Source organism: Somniosus microcephalus, unplaced genomic scaffold (genome assembly GCF_052327205.1).
Source record: "Somniosus microcephalus isolate GS21.2 unplaced genomic scaffold, FLI_Smic_1.0 unresolved_chr2, whole genome shotgun sequence".
Classification (NCBI taxonomy): Eukaryota; Metazoa; Chordata; class Chondrichthyes; order Squaliformes; family Somniosidae; genus Somniosus; species Somniosus microcephalus.
The window spans coordinates 56,660,726-56,673,321 of record NW_028225180.1 but is presented as its reverse complement, the minus strand read 5'-3'; the positions used below and the strand labels follow the sequence as shown (position 1 = coordinate 56,673,321).

The following is a 12,596-nucleotide window of genomic DNA, read 5'->3' as shown; positions in this document are numbered from 1 at the left end:
AACGGATAATATCGGTTGGACCGCTTGTGATAAACCTCACGGAATGTTCCATTCAATTAGAGTCATTCAGGAGAGATGTAAAACCGGCTGCCGATTCACTATCACCCGTTTTACACCATGGCACACAACCAGAATTACTCCCACGGCAAGGAAATTCGAACGGGCCTATAATGGGCGGCTAAATGGACATCGCCCATTGAACACTATCGCCCAGAGTTCAAATTACCCAAAATGTGAAACTTCAAATGAAGCCATCTGGTGAAGTTTGGGGCTAATAATGTTAAATATAATCACGTGGAATACAAAAAGTTTAATGGCGTTTTCAAACTGGAAGTGGAAGGTTTAAAATGGGGTATTAAGCTGACAATAGGTAGCAGAACAACAAATAGTAAGGGCTTTTACAAATATACAAAATTAAACAATTAATTAGACAGGGTAGGACCGATCAGGAATAAAGTATACAGTGGTGGGTAATTATAACTTTTTGTGATGGTGTAAAATGGTCGATATTGTAGGAACGGAGGTTTCTATCTGAATAAGATATTTGACTCGATGAATCAAATCAACAGGTTTTAAGGAACAACAAAGTTAACAGGGAAACTACAGGAGAAACGGTACACAGGTCTAATCAGCTTGCTGGGCACTCGACGACTACTGGAAGATTCTGGAAGCTGACTTCATGACGTCATGGCGTTCTTCACGCCACTGGTGGTCACGTGATCGGCGTCATCACGAGGAGTGCAGGAAAACACAATACAGTACAGTTAACAGGCAGTTTAAAGGTGCAGTCCGCGGCAGCGCTACACTGTAGTTAAAGGGATTATTACTAACTGTTCTGAGACCCTTGGTGGCTCTGCCACAGGCGCCCCCCCAGAATCCACTTTAACAGACATTGTCAACCGAGTAGGAGGTTTAATGCTCCTTGCCGAATGGCGACGAAACTCAGGCAGCGGAAACGGGGCGTTAGTAGATGAACCAGTGCCGGATTGCGGCAGAAGCGGCGTCTCGGGCGAGGCAGAAACGGTAGTCAGAGGTGCAGGCACGTCTGAGGCCGAATCGGGCTGTTCGACGGTGGGCTGGTGCACTGCTGGTCTGGCGGCCAATGGCGGTCGGCCGCGGCGAGGCGGTTGGGCAGCCACGACAGGCTCACTCCGATCTAGATGGGCTGGTTTGAGCCAGTCGATAGAGATGGTATCGGACTTTCCACCGACTTCGACTGTGAAAAACTTTTCCCCTGATGGGATGACACAAAAAGGTCCAGTATACGGTGGCATGAGCGGGTCTCTGTGACCGTCCTGTCTAATAAAGGCAAAGTCCGAACTCATGAGCTCTGTTGGGACATGAGGCCTCTGCAGGTCATGCTGCGAGGTTGGGATGGGCAGGAAATTCCTAGCTGCCTCCTGATGTAGCAGGAGCTGTTGAGCTGCTGATCATGGTTCGGTGTGTGGAGGGAGAAAGTCACCTGGCACTCTGAGTGTCTGGCCATAAACCAGCTCAGCCGTCGAAGACTGAAGATCCTCCTTTGGGGCTGTCCAGAGGCCCAGCATCACCCATGGGAGCCTGTCCACCCAGTTGGGTCCCCGCAAGCTGGCATGGAGGGACGCTTTGAGAGACAGATGGAACCTTTCGCACAGGCCATTCACCTGTGGATGGTATGCAGTGGCACGGTGCAGCTTGGTACACAGGCCTTGAGCCACTGCATTCCACAGCTCTGATGTGAATTGCGGACCGCGGTCCGAGGAGATGTCCGATGGCACCCCGAACCGAGCCACCCACAACGAAAGAAATGCCCTGGCGATGTCTGCTGCAGTGGTAGCGGCCAAGGGAATCGCCTCTGGCCACCTGGTGGTCCGGTCTACCACCATCAGGAGGTGTGTGAATCCACGTGACCCGGGAAGGGGACCTACTAAATCCACGTGAACGTGGTCAAAACGGCGCTCAGGCACCGGAGGTTGGCCACCGGAGCCTTGACGTGACGGTGGACTTTGGATTTTTGACAATCGACGCAATTGTTTGTCCAGTCTCGGACGTCCAAATGCATGCCCTTCCAAACAAATTTGCGGGACATTAGCCATTGAGAAGTCCGCATCCCTGGGTGAGATAACCCGTGGATTGCCTGGAATACTTTCTTGCGTCATTCGACTGGCACAATGGGCCGGGGCACTCCCATGGATGTGTCGCACAAGAGCATGGTTCCTGCCACTTGAATTGGCACATCTGCAACCTGCCAACTGGAAGGCGTGGTCCTAAATGCTTGTACCTCTGGGTCTGCCAGTTGATCCTCTGCCAGTCCGACGAAATCGATGCCCAGGTGGACTGCCTGGACTGGAACCCGGGATAGGCAATCTGCCATGGGATTATCCTTGCCTGACACATGCCGCAAATCCGTTGTGAATTCAGATATAAACATGAGGTGGCGCTGCTGCCGAGCTGACCAAGGTTCCGCCGTTTTGGCCATGGCGAAGGTGAGCAGCTTGTGGTCCACAAATGCAGTGAACGGACGGCCTTCTAGAAGGAAACGGAAATGACGGATGGCCAAAAACAGGGCTAGCAACTCTCTGTCAAAAGTGCTATACTTTCGCTCGTTCTTGCGCAGTTGGCGGCTGAAAAATGCTAACGCCTGCCAACCCCCGTTGACCCACTGCTCTTGAACTGCTCCGAAGGTGTAGTCGGAGGCATCCGTAGCGAGGGCAACAGTCGCGCCCGGGAGTGGGTGTGCTAGCATAGTTGCATCCGCCAACGCTGCCTTGGTATCGTGGAACGCCTGGTCCATTTGCGGGGTCCAATTGAGAACATCCTTTAGCGACTTTCATTTTAGTGCTTTGTACAGTGGTTGCATTAACCGGGCCGCATTGGGGACAAAACGATGATAAAAATTTACCATCCCCAAGAACTCTTGCAGGGGTTTGACTGTGTGAGGCCGCGGGAATGCGGTAACTGCCTCTACCTTGGTGGCTAGTGGGATGGCGCCTTCTGGGGTAATCCAGTGTCCCAGGAAATCAATACTGGATACTCCAAACGTGCATTTGGCCGGATTGACAAGAAGGCCGTTTTGGCTGAGCCGGGTCAAAAGTGTACGTAAATGGGCCATGTGAGCTGTCGTATCCTTGCTGGCTATTAGGATGTCGTCCAAATATACAAAAATGAAGTGCAGGTCCCGTAAGACAGAGTCCATCAACCGCTGGAATGCTTGAGCTGCGTTTTTCAGACCAAATAGCAAGCGGAGGAACTCAAAAAGACCGAGCGGAGTGATGAATGCCGTTTTGGGGACGTCTGGAGGGTGCACCGGAACTTGGTGATATCCACGAACGAGATCCACTTTAGAAAATATAGATCTGCCAGCCAGATGTGCCGAGAAATCTTGGATGTGGGGAATAGGATACCTGTCCGGTGTCGTGGCGTCGTTTAAGCATCTGTAATCCCCGCTAGGTCGCCATCTGCCACCTGGTTTGGGTACTATATGCAGTGGGGAGGACCAAGTGCTGTCCAAATGCTGGATGATCCCGAGGCGCTCCATGGTCTGGAACTGAGCCTTTGCAGGTGGCAGCTTGCCGGCTTCTAATCACCGCGCCCGAGCGTAAATGGTTGCTCTGGTCATGGAGATATGGTGCTCCACCTCGTGCCGTGTGCCTGCAGCCGAAAAAGTAGACCTGGTGAGCTCCGGGAATTCACCGAGCAGGTGCGTAAACCCATCTTGCGATGGAACCGCACAGGTCACCGACCAGGACACGGCGGTGCTGCCGTGGCAGGGGCACTGCATGGAAAGTGGACGCATTAATGAGTCGGCAATGTTGGACGTCGACCAGCAGACCGTTGGCACAGAAAAAATCAGCCCCCTGGATGGCCTGTGAGACCTTAGCTGTAATAATGTCGCAGACAAAACGCTGACCAGCGAAGGTTAAGTTTACCGTCTGTTTACCAAACGTTCACATGGCAGCGCCATTTATTGCCACGAGGGAAGGCCCCTGGCTGCCGGATTGTAGGTCCAGCGTTGAAGCTGGCAGGATGCTGCACTGTGAACCAGTGTCACACAGGAATCGTCGGCCCGTAACGGAATCCGTAACGTAAATGAGTTTGCCCGCTGAGCCCGGCGCCATAGCTAACTTGCCGTGCTTTTCAGACCTTGTCGTCTGTCCGGGAGGACGCGGGCTTGTTGGAGTTTTTTTTTCTTGAGGGAAACTGCAAGGAGGCCAGCAGCAACGAGCTTTGGCGCCAAAACGGGCGTGGTACACGCACCATCCTGCTGGGGGAGGGCTGGGCTTCGCTCGCGTGGGTGAAAGGCGGCTTGTGGCCGCACAACATTGCTGAGTAACAGTAAATATCTTGTCTGCCTCTGCAGCGAGTTCAGCACCATCTGTGATGGCAGTGTTGGCCAAGGCTGCCTGAACCGGTTCGGGTAGCAGGCAGAGGAAAAGCTCACGGAATAAAAAACATTGGGGTTCCGCACCCAACAACGTGAGCATTTGACTCATCAGCTCTGACGGTTTTGAGTCCCCGAGACCGGGCATGGAAATAAGCTGCGTGCCCACTCCGACTTATTAAGATCAAATACCTGTAGCAAACGGGCTTTAAGCGCTTCGTACTTGCCCTCCTCCGGTGGGCTGCCAAGGATGCTGATGACCCGTGAGGCCGTGCCACTGTCGCGAGCAGCAACCACATAATAATAATGGGTCGAATCCGCTGTGACCTCCCGGAGAGCGAACTGTGCTTCTGCCTGGAAAAACCATGCTGCTGGCTGCTGTTCCCAGAACTGTGGCAGTATAAGGGCGACAGCGTTCGTGTCCATCCTCGACGAAAGTTGTCCAATGAGATTGGGGTCACCAATGTAGGAACGGAGGTTCCTATCTGAATAAGGTATTCGACTCGATGAATCAAATCAACAGGTTTTAATGAACAACGAAGTTAACAGGGAAACTACAGAAGATACGGTACACAGGTCTAATCAGCTTGCTGGGCACTCGACGACGACTGGAAGATTCTGGAAGCTGGCGTCATGACGTCATCGCGTTCTTCGCGCCACTGGTGGTCACGTGATCGGCGTCATGACGTCATCACGTGGCGTGCAGGAAAACACAATACAGTAGTTAACAGGCAGTTTAAAGGTGCAGTCCGTGGCTGCACAACACTGTTGTAAAAGGGATTATTACTAATTGTTCTGCGACCTTTGGTGGCTCCGCCACAATATAGAATTATGCGTCCAAGATACACCATCAAGTCAATCAAAGGGAAAATTGGACATGACATAAAGTGGCGACCAATTCAATAACGTCCATTTTGCATCCGCGCCCAAAGTTAAAATTACTCCCATATATTCTTAATGAGATAAATTTATGGTAATAATAGTTGATCTCATATATTAAGAAATGATCCAGCTTCGGATCACTGTTGTTGATTTCTGTTGTCCTGCGGTGCTGAATTTCCATTATTACACTGATTTGGTGGACTTGTGGAATATGTTTTACACCAGTTACTGAAGAGAATGATTCTGATTTCCATTTCAGTGAACAGGCACCTAAAAACAGGAAATCCTGGATCAAACATATGTTCTTCAGCTCCTTGACATACCTGGCACCACTCTCACTGCTGACAAGTTTCATCATTTCCAACACATCAAGAGAAAGCCTCGCCAATATAATGGGAGAGGGCTTGGCCCACATTTCGCTGACCTGGGCGTAATGGCTCTCTTTAAATACCCTGAGTTTAACCAATGATTATCTGCCACTGTTAGGCGTCTATTTGTTTGACTGGACTGCGTAGATGGAGCTCTATTCCATATCCTGATCTGTACCTGCCCCATAAGTCTTTGAGGAGAAAATACAGAGGGAGCTTAATTCTGTATTAAACACGTATTGTACCAAACCTAGGATTGTTTTATGGAACAGTGTATCAAGAACTTTAGTCTGTATCTAACCCGTGCTATACCTTCCTGGGAGGTTTTGTTGGGACACTGTAGCAAAAGCTTCAAACTGTATCTAACCTGTGCTGTAGCTGCCCTGGGAGTGCTTAATGGGACTGTATAGATGGAGCTTTACTCTCTATCTGACGCATGTTTTATCTAAACCATACTATTTTTCCCTCATGTTAGTTGATGTGAGTGTTTCACTCGGCATTGTACAGGACGTTTTATTCTGTATCTGACGAATGCTGCACCTTCCCTGGGAGTGTTTGATGGGATAGTGTAGCGAGTGCTTTATGCCGTATATAACCTATGCTGAACCTAACATAGGTATGTTTTATGGGACAGTATAGATGGAACTTTACTCTGTATCTGACGCTTGCTTTATCTAACCCTTACCGTGTATAACCTGATGGTAGTTGATGTGTGCATTCGTTGGGATATTGTAGAGGGAGTTCTGCTCTGTATCTGACCAGTGCCATACCTGCACTGGAAATATTAAATGGGCCATTGTAGAGGGAGCTTTACTTTGTATCTAACCTGTGCTGTACCTGCCCTATACATATTTGATGGCACAACGTTGAGGAAGGTTTACTATATGTTAAACTCCTACTGTACCTAACCTGATTGCAGTTGATGGTAGTTGTAGCTGGAGTTTTTTCAGATCTTAGTCTTGCTTTGCAGATAAGATATTGGCATTTCTTCTGGGCATAGAATGAGGGGGCGGTCGAGAAGAACGTAATATATTTCAGTGAAATAATGAGGTTGTTCCACTTCTCCGGGCACTTTCATTCTCGCAAAATAAAATTGGAAATCAGATTTGCTGTGATGGCCACTTCACATGTTCACTTTTAGCTAAGTTGATCTCAGATGCCTTTGATTTTCCCCTAGGTTTCTCAAGAACTAAAAGTTATTGTCTTGTAACAGGGGCCAGCGCTTAAGTTCATCAAGATAAGTTCAATCTGACCTGAAATGGACCATCATAAACCCTTACCATAAACGTGAATCACAAAGATTGCAATGTGAGTCTTTTACTCCACCTTTATTACAGACCTGCTCAATGTGTCACTTTGTTACTCTACTCTTCTGGCTAATGCTGTGTATCTAAAACCTGGAACTGGTTAACCAGAGAAATTACCTTCTGGCGCTGATTATGCTGATCGGATTCATGTCCATTTCGATGTTCCTTTCAAAGTGCTATTCCAGGTAAATGTTATTCTGTTAGCGGAAGATGCAGTGGAACAAAAACAAAGGAAAGCGACATAAAGGGATAAGGCTAGAAAGACTGAAAGAGTCCGATATAGGGAGAGAAGGAGTAACAGATGAAGGAAGCTAGGTAATGTCAGAAAGAGCCAAAGGCATCTACAAACACACAGGGCGACGGAAGGGAACAAACAGAGACAAGGGGAGACAGAAACAGAGAGAGGGGGCTGAAAGAGAAATACAGGCGAAACACGGGGACCGAGATATAACGAAACACACACAGAGAGAGAGGTGAAAGACAGAGACAGAAACAGAGAATGAAAAGACCAAGAGAGCGACAGGGAAAAAGAAAGAGAGGCTGAAAGAGAGAGTGAATCAAAGATAGATGGAAGAGAGAGACAGTGATATACAGCGAGAGAGAGAGAGAGAGAGATAGTTTGAAGGAGACTATCATCAGTAGAGGGGTAGGAATTTAATCAGGGAGGAAGATTTCGGCAGGTGCAGTTTGCCAGATGTAAAATACTACTTGATTGTGACTGAGGAGATGAGGAAACTGCTCACCCACACATGGTATCCTGGGCTGTGCTGAATTTCTGCCTCCATTTTTCAGCACAAAAATGACCCTATTGAGGAAGGAGAAAAAGAAACTAGAAGCAAACCGTGACTATGTCCAATGTGTTGTGGCTGAGAAAAAGATGAATTTTCCCTGTCTTCCTGTCCTCTCTCTGATCATAACAATCGACAGATAAACTTCTCTATATTCACCAGACATTCCAGTTTTGACGCAATTCATTCTTGAATTTCCTTCATTAACACGGGAATAATCCTTTATTTGTTGCAAGCAGAGCTCTATGAGATATACCTCCATCAGCATGTCTCTGAACAGGAAGTGAGCTAAAACTGACCAGCAGTAGGACTTTGTAAAGTGAGACAAGAACATTATGCAATTTCTAACTTTGGGCTCCTATGAGTGCACGGTTGTATAGTGTTTATGTTATTGTGCTAGTAATCCAGAGGCCTGGACTAATGATCCCGAGACGTGAGTTCAAATCCCACCATAATACCTGAGGAATTTAAATTCAGTTAATTAAATAAAAGTCTGGAATAAAAAAGTTAGTATCAGTAATGATTACCATGAAACTATCAGATTGTCATATTCCACCACAATCAGTAACCTCATGGCCTGGCATATCCCTCAATTTCCCATTACCTTCGAGCCAGGGTAGCAAACTTGGTTCAATAAGGAGTGCAGAAGAGTATGCGAGGAGAAACACCAGGCGTACCTAAAAATGGGTTGCCGAACTGGGGAAGCTGCAACAGAGGTACATGCATGCTAAGCAGCGGAAGCAGCATGCTATAATCAGAGCTAAGCGATCTCACAATCAAAAAATCAGATCAAAGCTCTGCAGTCCTGCCACATCCAGTCGTGAATGGTGGTGGACCATTAAACAACTTACGGGATGAGGAGGCTCCATTATTATCCCCATCCTCAATAATGGCAGAGCCCAGCATGTGAGGCCAAAAGACAAGGCTGACACATTTGCAACCATCTGCAGCCAGAAGAGTCCAGTAGATGATCCATATCGGCATGCTCTTGAGGTTCCCCACCGTCACAGAAGCCAGTCTTCAGCCAATTCGATTCATTCCACATGATATCAAGAAACGGCTGAGCGCACTGGATACAACAAATGCTGTGGTACCCAACAGCATCCGCGCTGTCGTGCTGAAGAGTTGTGCTTCAGAACTGGTTGTGCCTCTAGCCGAGCTGTTGCAGTACAGCTGCAACACTGGCATCAGTACAGCTGCATCACTGGCATCTGTTCGACAATGTGGAAAAGTGCCCAAATATGTCCTGTGCACAAAAAGCAGGACAAATCCAATCCGGCCAATTATCACCCGATCCGTCTATGCTCAATGATCAGCAAAGTGATGGAAGATGTCATCGACAGTGCCATCAAGCGGTGCTTTCTCACCAATAACCAACTCACGGATGCTCATTTTGGGTTCTGCGAAGACCACTCGGCTTGGCTCCCGACCTAATTACAGCCCTGGTCCAAACATGGACAAAGGAGCTGAATTCCAGAGGAAGGGGAGAATAACTGCCCTTGACATCACGGCAGCATTTGGCAGAGTCTGGCATCAAGGAGCCCTAGTAAAACATAAGTCAATGGAAATCAGGGGGTAAATTCTCCATTGGCTGGAGTCATATCTAGCACAAAGGAAGATGAATCTGGTGGTTGGAGGTCAATCATCACAACCCCATGATTTCGCTGCAAGTGAACCTCAGCTTAATGTCCTAGGCCCAACAATCGTCAGCTGCTTCAGCAATGACCTCCCCTCCATCGTAAGCTCAGAATTGGGGATGTTCGCTAATGATTCCACAGTTTTCAGTTACATTCATAAATCCTCAGATAATGCAGCCGTCCATGCCCGCTTGCAGCAAGACCTGGACGACATTAAGGCTTGGCCTGATGAATGGCAAGAAACGTTAGCGCCACACAAGTGACAGGCAATGATTATCTCCAACAAGAGAGAGTTGAACCACTGCCCCTTGATATTCAACGGCATTACCATCACTGAATACCCCACCATCAATATTCTGGGGTTCACCATTGACCAGAAAGTTGACTATGATGCTCTGCTCATTATAATAGATTGATCACTGCAGCCCAATGCCCACCCCCCAATATTTTCATTATGAATGGCCCAAACCAGCTAGATGCATTTGGCTGAGGAACTGGCCAGAATGGACTTCCTTTTACATCAGCGTTCATTTAAATAGCGCAATTAAATTAATAAAACTCCCCAATGCGCTTCCAATAGCATAATCAGACACAAAGGCCTAAAGAGCCAAAGAAGGAGACACGTGGGCAGGTGACCAAAAGCGTGATCAGAGGTAGGTTTTAAAGAGTGTCATAAAGGAGAGGAGAAATGCAGAGTTTGAGGAAGGGAATTCCAGTGTTTAGAGCCTATACAACTAAAGGCAAGGCTGTCAATGGTGGGGTGAAGAACGTGTAGGATTCACAGGAGGAAATTTTGGCTCATCCTTGAATGGAGGGCAGACATGCTATTTGACAACAAAGAGACAGTGGAAGAGTTGAGAGAGTTGAGGTAGAGTTCTGTGTCTTCTGCATACCTGTGAAATCTGATGTTGCGTTTTTGGCTGATGTCACCAAGGGGCAGCAGGTAGATGCAATTGAAGGATCAAAGAGCATTACCTTTGGGGTTAGAGGTAATGGTGTGAGAGCGAAGATATGCCATTGCAGGATATTATCTGGCTCAGACTGCTTAGGTTAGAGTGGAACCAGACGAGGGCAGTTCCACACAGTTGGAAAATGGAGGAGAGGCGTGGAGAAGTATGGGGTGGTCAAACGCGTCAAGGACGGGAAGAATGAAAGGGGATAGTGTACCATGGTCACAGACACAGAGCATATAATTTGTGACTTCAATAATGGCCGTTTGAAGTGCTGTGCAAAGGCAGAAATTTGATTGGATAGATTCAAACAGGGAATTGCGGGAGAGATGGACACGAATTTGGGAGGCGACAATAAGGTCAAATACTTTGGACAGGAATATGATGTTGGAGATGTTGCAAACGTTAGAGGGCTCAAGGGTGCATTTGTCAGGAGGGAGTGATGGCGGCTGATGTGAAAGGGAGGCGACAGTGCCAGAGCAGAGAGAACTGTTCACATTATCGGATAGCATGGGACTAGGAAGAGAAACAGGATGGTCATGCAGTTTAATTGGAATAGGATTAAGGCAACAGGATATGGTTGCTGGGAAAACACAGACTTACAGGATTGGTAATAGGGGAATTCAGGGGAATACAGTATGTGTTTAATTAAATTACAGGACAGGTAAACTTAGGGGAATGCAGCAACTCTTTAATTAAAATAGAATAAAGGAGATTATAGGGGAATACAACAATGGTTTGCTTAGGTAGAATAACAGAACGTATAGGGCAACACAGTAATTGTTGAATTAGAAACACAGAACAGGTTAATTTGAGGAATGCAGCAAGTGCTTAAGCAGAAATAGACTAAAGGGTAATATACAGGAACACAGTGACTATTTAATTAGAGATAGAGAACAGGGTAAGTTTGAGGAGTGCAGCAGATATTTAATAAAAAACAGATTAAACTGACTTTACAGTAACAGAGTAACAATGTAATTAGAGATAGAGGGCAGGATAATTTAGAGGAACACAGTAACTATCTAATTAGAAATAGAGGGTAGGGTAATTTAGGGGAACACAGAACATCTGTAATTAGAGATAGAGGACAGGGTATTTTAGGAGAACACAGTAAGTGTGTAATTAGTGATAGAGGACAGAGTAACTGAGGGGAACACAGTAACTGTGTAATTAGAGATGGAGGACAGGGTAATTTAGGGGAACACAGTAACTGTGTAATTAGAGATAGAGGACAGGGTAACTTAGGGGAAAACAGTAACTGTGTCGTGATAGAGGACAGGGTAATTTAGGGGAAAACAGTAACTGTGTAATTAGAGATAGAGGACAGGGTAATTTAGTGGAACACAATAACTGTGTAATTAGAGATAGAGCACAGTGCAATTGAGAGGAACACAGTAACTGTGTAATTAGAGATAGAGCACAGGGTAATTTAGTGGAACACAGTAACGGTGTAATTCGAGATAGAGGACACGGTAATTTAGGGGAAATTACTAACTGTGTCAATAGAGATAGACGACAGGGAAATTTAGGAGAACACAGTGTCTGTGTAATTAGAGAGAGAGCACTGGGAAAGTTAGGGGAACACAGTAATTTGTAATTAGAGATAGAGGACAGGTTTATTTAGGGGAACACAGTAACTGTTTAATTAGAGATAGTGGACGGGGTAATTTAGGGGAAAAATGTAACAGTGTCTGTAGAGATAGAGAGCAGGATAATTTAGGGGATCCAAGTAACAGTTTAATTAGAGATAGATACGCGGGGTAATTTAGGGGAACTCAGTAACTGTGTAATAAAAGATGGAGGACAGGGTAATTTAGGGGAACACATTCAGGGTCTAATTAGAGATAGAGCACAGGGTAATTTAGGGGAACACATTCAGGGTCTAATTAGTGATAGAGGACTTGGTAATTTAGGGGAACACAGTAAGTGTGTACTTAGTGATAGACGACAGGGTAATTTAGGGGAAAACTAACTATGTATTTTGTGATAGATTTAGGGGATTACATAAACATTATAATTAGTGATAGAGGTCAGGTAATTTAGCGGATTTCAGTAAATGTGTAATTAGAGAGAGAGGACAGGGTTAATTCAGAGGAATAGACCAACTGTGTAATTAGAGATCGAGGTCCAGGTAATTTAGGACAACACAGTAACTGTTTAATTGGAGATAGAGGACAGTAAATTTAGGGGATCACAGTAACTGTGTAATCAGATTTAGAGGAGAGGGTAATTTGGGGGAACAGAGTAAATGCTTAATAACAGCTACAGCACAGTTTAATTTCAACAACACACTTACTATGTATT

At 46.5% G+C, this 12,596-nt stretch overlaps 1 pseudogene; it reads left to right on the top strand.

Annotated features, from left to right (window-relative positions):
* Nucleotides 1-7,997, top strand: part of LOC147092679 (uncharacterized) — a 38,707-nt pseudogene extending 30,710 nt beyond the window's left edge.
* Nucleotides 7,998-12,596: the final 4,599 nt, after the last annotated feature.